Raw genomic sequence first — 9,462 nt, forward strand, 5'->3', positions numbered from 1 at the left:
CGAAAAATGTATTAACTTAGTGAAATCTTAACACAAATCCTCTTAGGAAATGAAGCATTCATTTATACTGCGAATTTTTGCCTACTCCTCGCAGACTCACTCGGTTATTTTTTTTGAGTGCGCGCGCGCGTGTGTGTGTGTGTGTGTGTGTGTGTTCTGTATTTCATTTATCAGGTTTGCTTCAGGAAGAGTTCACCTGCAGTGAGAATGAGCCTTTTCTAGTAAATCAGAGTCCGGGGTCTAAGTCAGTGTTCACAGCACAGCTGGTCTGAAACCCAAATCACCGGAGCCCCTGGCGTAAATTCTGAATTTCCTCTCGTGGTCTAGGACTAATGACATCGATCTGTGGTCTCAGTTGAGTTTCACCAATGTTCTGGTTCCAGAATGAATCACTGACTATGGGTCTAGTAAGCTAAGGGCGGAAGTGGGCAAAGTGAGAGGGGTGGGGGAGGTCCTTGATGTGATCAACACAGTCCAGAGAGCACACCCATGTCCCACACCCCTGCCGGGGGGCTTTCGGGAGGACCAAGCACCCATCTGAATCCACGGAACATAGTTACACTGTTTTAAAGGACATCATTTTGTTAATCTGTCCTCATTTTCCAGATGAGGTTTGGTGTGAGATTCACTGTGATCACCCACAAAATGCCCTGAGCTCAATGCCAGGCACATAGTAGGCACTCAATAAACGTGCCACTGAGAAGACAGAGAATCCGCATACTGTAGGTTCCCCAACCTTGTGCCTGCCTCCCCTCTCTGAGTCAGGTCACACTTTCATTCTGTAGCTTACAACGAGATGAACATTTCAGGACGCCAAGAGACAGTGATAAATCAAAGACGAGTTTCCCAAAAGAGATGAAACATATTCCTCATTCCCCATCAAATCCAAAGCCTAGTAAAGTCCTGATAGTATATACACAACCACCAGCCCTCTCCTGAAAGCTGGAAATCGTCAACATTGCAGCAAGCCCCAGACTCAGAGCAGACCCAGCTGACTCGATGACAGAGAAGGACGACAGAAAGGCTTGCCCCACAGCATACAGCACACCTGCCAGCAAATGCAGGGGGCCTTCACAACCTTCGTATCTCTTTGCCCTGGAGAAACTGGGTCCACCTGGTAAAGTCTAATTACAACCTCTTTTTGCCTGTTTGGAATACAGAGACACAAGGTAGCACTAATGTATTTACAGAAGGCAAGGAAGTCAAGATTCAAATAAAGGGAAAAGGAGACTATAAGGAATGTACCTATGTTTCTCAACTTAAAAGGAAACCAGAAACCTTAGCAATCTGTGCTAAAGAATACTTGTCACATTCCATTAATTCCATCTGATCCCATGAAGGGGGAGGAAAAAACCTCATGGCAGTGCTGGGTGTCTCAGCTTCATTACAGTGATTTTTCCCAAGAGTCTCGTATAACAGCATGGAAAGCATTTAGTACAGTACCTGGGTTGCCATAAGTAATCAATAAATGTAAACTACTTGCGGCAGCAGCAGTAGCAAGGATGAGTTGCCAAGAACATTCATTTAGCTAGTTGGAACCCTGCTCAGCATAGAATTCAAGTCTTGTCACAATTAAATGAGCGCTTTTCTCGTGAGCCCATCTTCCTTATTCTTTCAGAGCCTGAGACATCGCCCTACTGTCTCTAGTCTTCCAAGTTCTTCAGCCGACCTTGGTGCTGCTCACTCCAGTGTCCCTGGAGTCCACGATGACAGAGGTATCCCAGCTGAAGAACTGAATTTCACAGGTCTGACACTGACACAACCCATGGAATTCAGTTCTCAAAGCTGAGGATACACAGAGGCCTTCCAGAGTCAGCACAAAGCCCCGCTCCTCACAGTCCAGGCCTGTCCCAGCCCTGGAAGATACAAGAGAAAAGCAAGGTGAACCCAGAGCAACTGCTCCCCAATACCGGGTCTGGTCCTGGCACACAAGTCCTGAGCACCTGGAAGGATGTGCATGGCAGACACGCGCTTCATGAAACATCAGTGAATATTAGAGCTGCTCTTCCCCACCTCAGGGCCCTTGCACATGCACCCCCCTTGCCCGGAAACTCTCCTCTCTAACACCAACCCATCCTTAGGTTCTCACCTTAAATGTCGCTTCCCCCGAGGGGCCATCTATGGCAGACACTGTTCATTGTTCTCTCGACATCTGCCTGCCCCTCCCCTAGTAATAGAACGCCAAAGTTTAATCTGCACACACGGACACCTGGGACATGACATCATTTCCTAACCTCATGTGACTGAGCTCTGATGGGGCCAGAAGTGATAAGCCTTCCAGTGCCCGCTCCCCCACTTCTCACTGCTTGGACTGTAGACCTGGTGGAGAGCCACCATGAACCATGCAGAGGAGGGCGATCCCCCAAGGGAAGGGCAGAGCGACGTGCCAGAAGGCCCCTGAAAGGGTAGGCTCCCTGATGAGCCCTGAAATACTTACACCTGCACTACTGTGACAGCAAGAATTGAACATCTACCTCGTTTAAGATACTGCTATCTGGGGATCTCTGTTGGAGCACCTGAATGTTACGCTTTCCTAATGCCTCTTCTCTAACCCCCATCAGCCTCCTGATATTCTCCTTCATAATATTCAGTTCCTTCCCTTCACAGTACTTACAACAATCTGTAACTATAAACCCCTTTGTATAATCACTTGATTAATATTTATCTCCTCAACATGATTATGTTTTCCACAAGAACAGAGACTATGCTAGGTTTTTTAAAAAATACATATTATAATAGCTCTATTGAGATATAATTCACGTAACATACTACTCACTTACTTAAAGTGTATAATTCATTGATTTTTAGTACATTCAAACATAATCAATTTTCGGACATTTTCATCATCCCAAAGATAAACTCAATACCCATTAGCAGTCATTCCCCATTCTCCCAGCCCTAGGCAATCACCAATTTACTGCTCTCTCTATAGATTTGCCTATTCTCTGCATTTTATAGAAATGAAATCATACATGTGACCTTTAGTGGCTGGCTTCTTTCACTTAGCATAATGTTTTCGAAGTTTATGAGATAAACATTTCAGGACACCAAGAGATAGTGATGAACCAAAGGTAAGTTTTCCAAAAGAAACGAGCACACTCTTCATTTCCATTGAATCTAAAGCCTAATAAAGTCTAGATAGTACTTACACAGTCCCCCAGCCCGTTCCTACAGGTGGGAATCATCATCGTAGCAAGCCCCAGCATGTGTAGGTTTTAGCGTGTATCGGTACTTCATTGCTTTTTATGGATGAATAATATTTCATTGTATGGATATACCACATTTTGTTTATCCATTCATAGGTTGATGTGCATTTGGGTTGTTACCATTTTTTACCCATCATGAATAATGCTTCTGTGAACATTTGCGTGCAAGCATTTGTGTAGACATATGTTTTCATTTTTCTTGGGTAGAAATCCAGGAAAACTGCTGGGTTATATGGTAACTCTACACTTGACCTTTGGAGGAACTGCCAGACTGTTTCCCACAGTGGCTGCACTATGTTACAGCTCTACTAGCAGTGTATGAGGGTTTCAATTTCTCCCCCTTCTCACCAACACTTGTTATTATCTTTCTTTTAATCATAGACATCCTACTGGGTGTGAACTGGTATTTCGTGGTTTTGATTTTCAACTCCCTGATGGTTAATGATGTCAAGCATCTTTTCATGTGCTTACCGGACATTTGTACGTCTTCTTTGGAGAAATGTCTACTCAGATTCCTTCACAATTTCCTAATTGGATTGTTTGTCTTTTTTTATTATTATTATTAAGTTGTAAGAGTTCTTTATGTGTTCTGAATACTATCCCCATATATATAATTTTCAAATATTTTCTCTCATTCTATGGGTTGTCTATTAAATTTCTTGATGTGTATGTGTGCGTATGTGTGTGTCTGTGTTTTCCACAGCATTATTTCAAGTTTCTAGCATAATGTTTGGATCATGGCAGGTACTCCAATGATAAGGAAAAAGGAAGGAAGGAAGGAGGAAGGAAGGAAGGAAGGAAGGAAGGAAGGAAGGAAGGAAGGAAGGAAGGAAGGAAGGAAGGAAGGAAGGAAGGAAACTTTTAGACACCATGTGGTTTAATTTCCTTATTTTATAGGTGGGGAAACTGAAAGCCTAAAGTCATTAAGATGCCAGCATGATGAGATAATACAAACAAGGAGCTAGAAGTTAGAATTGGATTCTAGTCCCAGCTTATCTCCCAACAGCTATGAGAACTAGGCAGGTCACATAACCTCTCTGCCCATCAGAGACTTCCTCCTTCCGATCAGGTATTGGAAGAGCAAAGTGAACTAAAGCATGAGAAAGCATTGCTTGCCCATGAGTTATAATTGAGGCCCAAGATCAAATAGGTAAATCAGTCAAGTCAGTCAGAGGTAGAGCTGACCCAATTTCTGATCCAGAGTGCATGCTGGGGCATCATAATTCATTTTTCAAATTGTTGCTGATTTTCATCATCAGTTAGGATTCTTTCTGGTTCAATAACTCCCAAATCGCACAAATTCTGGTTCTTCCTATCCACTGAGAGTCCCAGACAAAAAATGATGCCTCTACTAAGTGTCGCCCCGAAGAGGGATAGTGTCTTATTCACTATTGAATCCTCAGCACCTAACACTGTGCCTGGGACGTGGTAGAGGCACAAAAGTATCATTTAATTAGTGGATGAATAAATGAATGAATGAACAATAAGGCAGGCAGGAATACATTTACCAGGTAGAAGGATTCTGAGGTAGCACCTGGGCATAATTAGAGGCAGTAAAGCAGAACGATTAGGGAACAGGCTCTGGAATTTCGCTGCATGTACAAGTTACTGATCTCTCTGAGACTTTTCTCATCTGTACTACAAAGATAATAGGTCTACCTCGCCGAGTTGTTGGGAGTAAGCGAGATGACGTTTGCAGGACACAGTGCCTGGCATGCGGTAAACACTCAGTGAATATTAGTTGTATGTCAGAATCAGGAAAGTGATGTGACGAATTAACAAAGTGTCACAAGTGCATAGAGGGAAAGAGGCAGCCACGCAATTTCACCTCTGCTTAAACTTACACCTGTTTCTCTCTATCGCTGTGCTACACCCACACATTCTGGTCCTTCTGTTCCACGCAAGGCTTCCTCCATGGCTCTAAGACAAAGCTCCAGGCATTTTGCATTCTGATTGGATCCACGCGCTTTGGTGATCACTACATAAACGTCTTGTATTGCTCACGCTGCAGCATCAATTCCCCCTACTCGAAATGATCCACTGGGCACTTGCTTCCCCGGGGTGGCACACAATGTCTTCTCCATCACCCTCAACCCGACGTGGCCTTTTATATACTTAGAACGCGAGTAATGTACAATGTAAATGCCCACATTTGAAGGTCTGCACCGTTTCATCTCTTTCATGGGAAGGAAAACCAAGACATGGAGGGAGGAAAAGTGATACACTTACTCCGGAGAGCTTCGACTTAGAAGAGCCAGCAACGCAGAAATCTGATGGGAAGGGAGTGGGGAGCCACACAACATAAAAATCACCAAGCGCCAACTGCTCGCCAGACTCAAACAAGGCACTTTACATGCAAATTTCCCTTCACTCTCACAAAGCCACAGGAAGCAGATACTGTTGCCATCTCTACTTGACAAAAAATATGAAAAAAATAATTAAACTAAGAAGAAGGAGGAGATGAATGGAGTGTGAAGACAGAGGGAAGGGGGTGGGGGGGAGTAGAAGTTATTTTGCAGGTGAAACACTCACCTTAGCACACACATGAACAATTTAAACCATTCTGCCCCACTGCCTGCCTCTTGGAGAAATTTTTTAAAAATGGTTTCTTCCCTAAATAAAGTTAAAAACTAGATAAGGTAGCAAAGTATACAAATGAAAAATAAGTTAACTGTAGAAGGCAACATATAACATACACTAAGCCTGGTGTCAATGAGAGGGGTCACAGCTGGTCACTCTAGGATTGACCCCTGGGAAGGCATGCCCCTCCCACAGTCACTCAGTCAAAGTGACCCAGGGGCCCAGGCTAAAACCTGGGCACAACTGACTGCCCTTTCTTTCACACCCTCCGTTGAACTCCTCTGCAAGTCTTGTGAACTTCACTTTCACAGTACAAGGAAACATAGCTTCTCACCCTCACCCAAGCTACCATCACTTCCCACCTTGACCCCAGCAACAGCCTTTTTGCTGGTCCCCCGATTCCCTCTTGCCTCTACAGTCCACCCTCCAAAAGCAGCCAGAGGGATCTTACCAAACGGTAAAACGGATTATGTCCCTACCGTGAGTAAAGCTCTCCAACAGCTCCCATCACACTCAGAGCAGAGTCCACGCCCCTGTGCACCGCCTGTCCCGTCTCCAGGCCCCTTCCCCGCCACCCTTCCCTCGCTCATCCACTCCTGCCCCAGTGGTCCTCGTGCTGTCCCAATCCCACCACAGTACTGCCTCTTCCTGAAATGCTCTTCCCCTGAATGTTAACCCCTCACTTCTTCCAGACTCTTCTCAAGTGTCACCTCATCAGAGTCACCTGACCCCCTCCCTAAAATAGCCCCATGTGCTCTGTCCCCTTGCCCTGCTTTTCCTCTGCACAGAATTTTTTCTTCTTCGACAGCTGTGGTTACTTACTTATTGCCCATCTGCCTCACAGGTATGAAAGCTCCACGGGAGTGGGCACTTTGACCAGGACAGAGCCTGGCACAGAGTAAGTCAGTTCTCAATCTTTATTTCATTACCATCCCGTGAAAGAGCTTTTTTAGACATATTTTTCTAATCACGCCCACTATGAAATTTTAATACCACGTGTATGCTACATGTCTGTTTATGTACTAGATGTATATCTGTGCCTTACACATAAAAAAAGATCACCCCCCATGAGCCAATTTTCGTGCCCTTCGATTATCATTCCCAACATTGGGAATTTATAGAATACTGCTTGATTCCTATTTGTTGAATGAAGAAAACTGAGGTGAACAGCACGCTGAAAGACAGATATCATTCAAAGAGATTTAAGTTCAGCTGGGAAATTCCAAGTGCCCTCCCCACCTCAACCCTCCCATCTGCAGAGTGAGTACATCCTGTCAAGCTGTGCCTGGGGACTGTCGGGTATTTCTCTAATTCAGGTTTTAAGCTTTTTTTCTTTTTTTAACCCTAATCGTCTTTTGCATCCCAACTCTTACTGCAATTTTTCCTTTATCCTCATTCCCAAGCATGCTTAAAAACCCCAGCGAGTCCCTCTCCATTCATGCGCCATTCATTCCTCATCCTACAGACCTCCATGGAGTTTCAATGCAAGCCAGACTCTGGAGATGAAGAAATGACTCAGTTCCTGCTCTCTAGAAGTTTATGGGCACGTGAGGGGAGGCAGATAGGATGTTTAGCACATCCTACCGAGTACTCTAGTAGGAGGAGATGGTTTGAAAGGACAACTGCATCAACCCAGTGGAGTCTCTCCTCCCACATCATCCATCCATCCATGCATTCATTCGCAGAGGACCTCCTGTGTGTCAGGCTCTGGGATAGATGCTGGGGATACAGCAGGGAATGAGACAAACATAGCCCTTGCTCTCATCCTCGTGGAAATCATCAAATAACAAGAGGGACTGAGATCACATTGATAATTACACAAAACAAGTGAGCTCAAAAGTGAGAAGTGCTGTTAATGAAAAAGCACATGATCCTATGAAGCGCTGCTGGCTAGGAAGAAGAGACATTTAAGGAGAAATCGGGAAGGATAAGTAGGCTGTGGTCTGGTCAGGAGCAGGTAAAAGGCAGTCCAGGCAGAGGGGACAGAATGCACAAATATTCTGAGATATGACGTGGCTGGCCACATAAGTGGGGACTGACAGAGGCCTATGACAAGACCAGGAATGGTGTAGAAGTGAAGGAGGCCCAGGCTGTCAAGGGCCAGTTGCATCAGCCTTGCTTAGGAATTTGGAGCTGACCCTAACAGAAGACAGGAAGCAAGGTGATCCCGATTGCATTTTTAAATTTTCTGGCTAGAAGTGGTCGACAGTTGGGAGGAGGGCAAACAGTAGTTCTAAGTATCCATCTTCTGATCATCCAGTGTTACACTTGATCCTGGGGGATCTGGAATCCATCAATGCAAGATTGTGAGACTGTGAAATTCTCAAAGGCAGCTATGGTATTTTCGAGCTCTTCACCTCCTCCCTGTAACGGCAGGGCACTGCACATGGTAGACAACGTGGAAAATGTTTGAGTAGTTATTTTGTGAAAACAAACTCTATACTTTTCTGGTAATAAACAACTCCTTCCTTCAGTCCTCTGAAAGATCCTCTTTTGTCCTCAGTAACTTTCCCGCCCTCTGCCCAATGACATGTTCTGGTTCTGAAGACCAGTGAAATGTCCAGACGACCTCCTTACAATTTCTCCGAACGGTACTGCAGTACATGGACAGGGACAGCAGAGGCCCCAAGGATCTGAATGGTGGGTCACATCCACTACCATGGCCCGCTCCCTACCCTAATGCCTACCTGGACCAGGTCACCCAGAACCTCCAACCTCCAGTTCCTCCGAGTCTGCATCCCACCGAGGTAAGTAGCTCACTCCCGTGCAGGTACAGCAGCCAGGTCAAAACGCACTTAAACTGTACAGCCAGAATCATTTCTCAGCCAGAATGGAGAACGGAACAGAGCAACTTAGCAGAGTAATTGCATCCTATTTACCAAGACAAATCTGGCGCTATGAGCCATTTTGTCAACTTCACGATATTTGTACAGTCAGAAACCGTGGAAACAAAAGAACAATATGACGGCCTTTTACCCACTGACCATTTACATTTATCAGCACTATTGTTCTATTTATTATTAGCATTTCCCCAGTGCAGAGCCTGGGAGAACTCACACTGTATTAAATCAATAAAAAGCTGAGTTCTTGTTCAAGACAGAATTCTATTGTGTATCTCTGTTGGGTAAATGTATAATTTGTCCTTTGAAAAGAAATCCCATACCTGATTTGGTTTGGGTATATTATGACAGAGAAGCTATTCATTTCTATTTCAAAGAATTCATCCCCTTCCCTTTTATGTATTTTTCCCTCTACTTGAGGGAAAAATAAAAACTAACCCAAAAAATTGTTATACATATGATTTTGCCAAAAAAATTACCACTGTGGCACTTTGCTCTTATTATATAGAGACAGAATAAAAGAGAGTGTTTCCAGGTTATGAGGTTTTTAGGAAAACTACTTAATCTAGCATAACTTTGAAAATCTAAAATCCTTTCAAAGCTAAATTAATCCTGGTCTTTCAGTCCACTCCCAAAAGGTGCAAAGGAGATGCAACCACATCGCTTTACATGCTTGCTACAAAAAATAAATAAATAAATAAGTCCCTTACATGGCACTTCATTTTAAAATTCCTTAAAAATAGCCTTCATAATGATCTCATCTGGATCTCTGCACAGAGCCTCGGGAAGAAAACTGGAGTGGACATGACGATATTAAGGACACAGGGTCAGCAAAT

This window comes from Pteropus vampyrus, unplaced genomic scaffold (genome assembly GCF_000151845.1).
Source record: "Pteropus vampyrus isolate Shadow unplaced genomic scaffold, Pvam_2.0 Scaffold30, whole genome shotgun sequence".
NCBI lineage: Eukaryota > Metazoa > Chordata > Mammalia > Chiroptera > Pteropodidae > Pteropus > Pteropus vampyrus.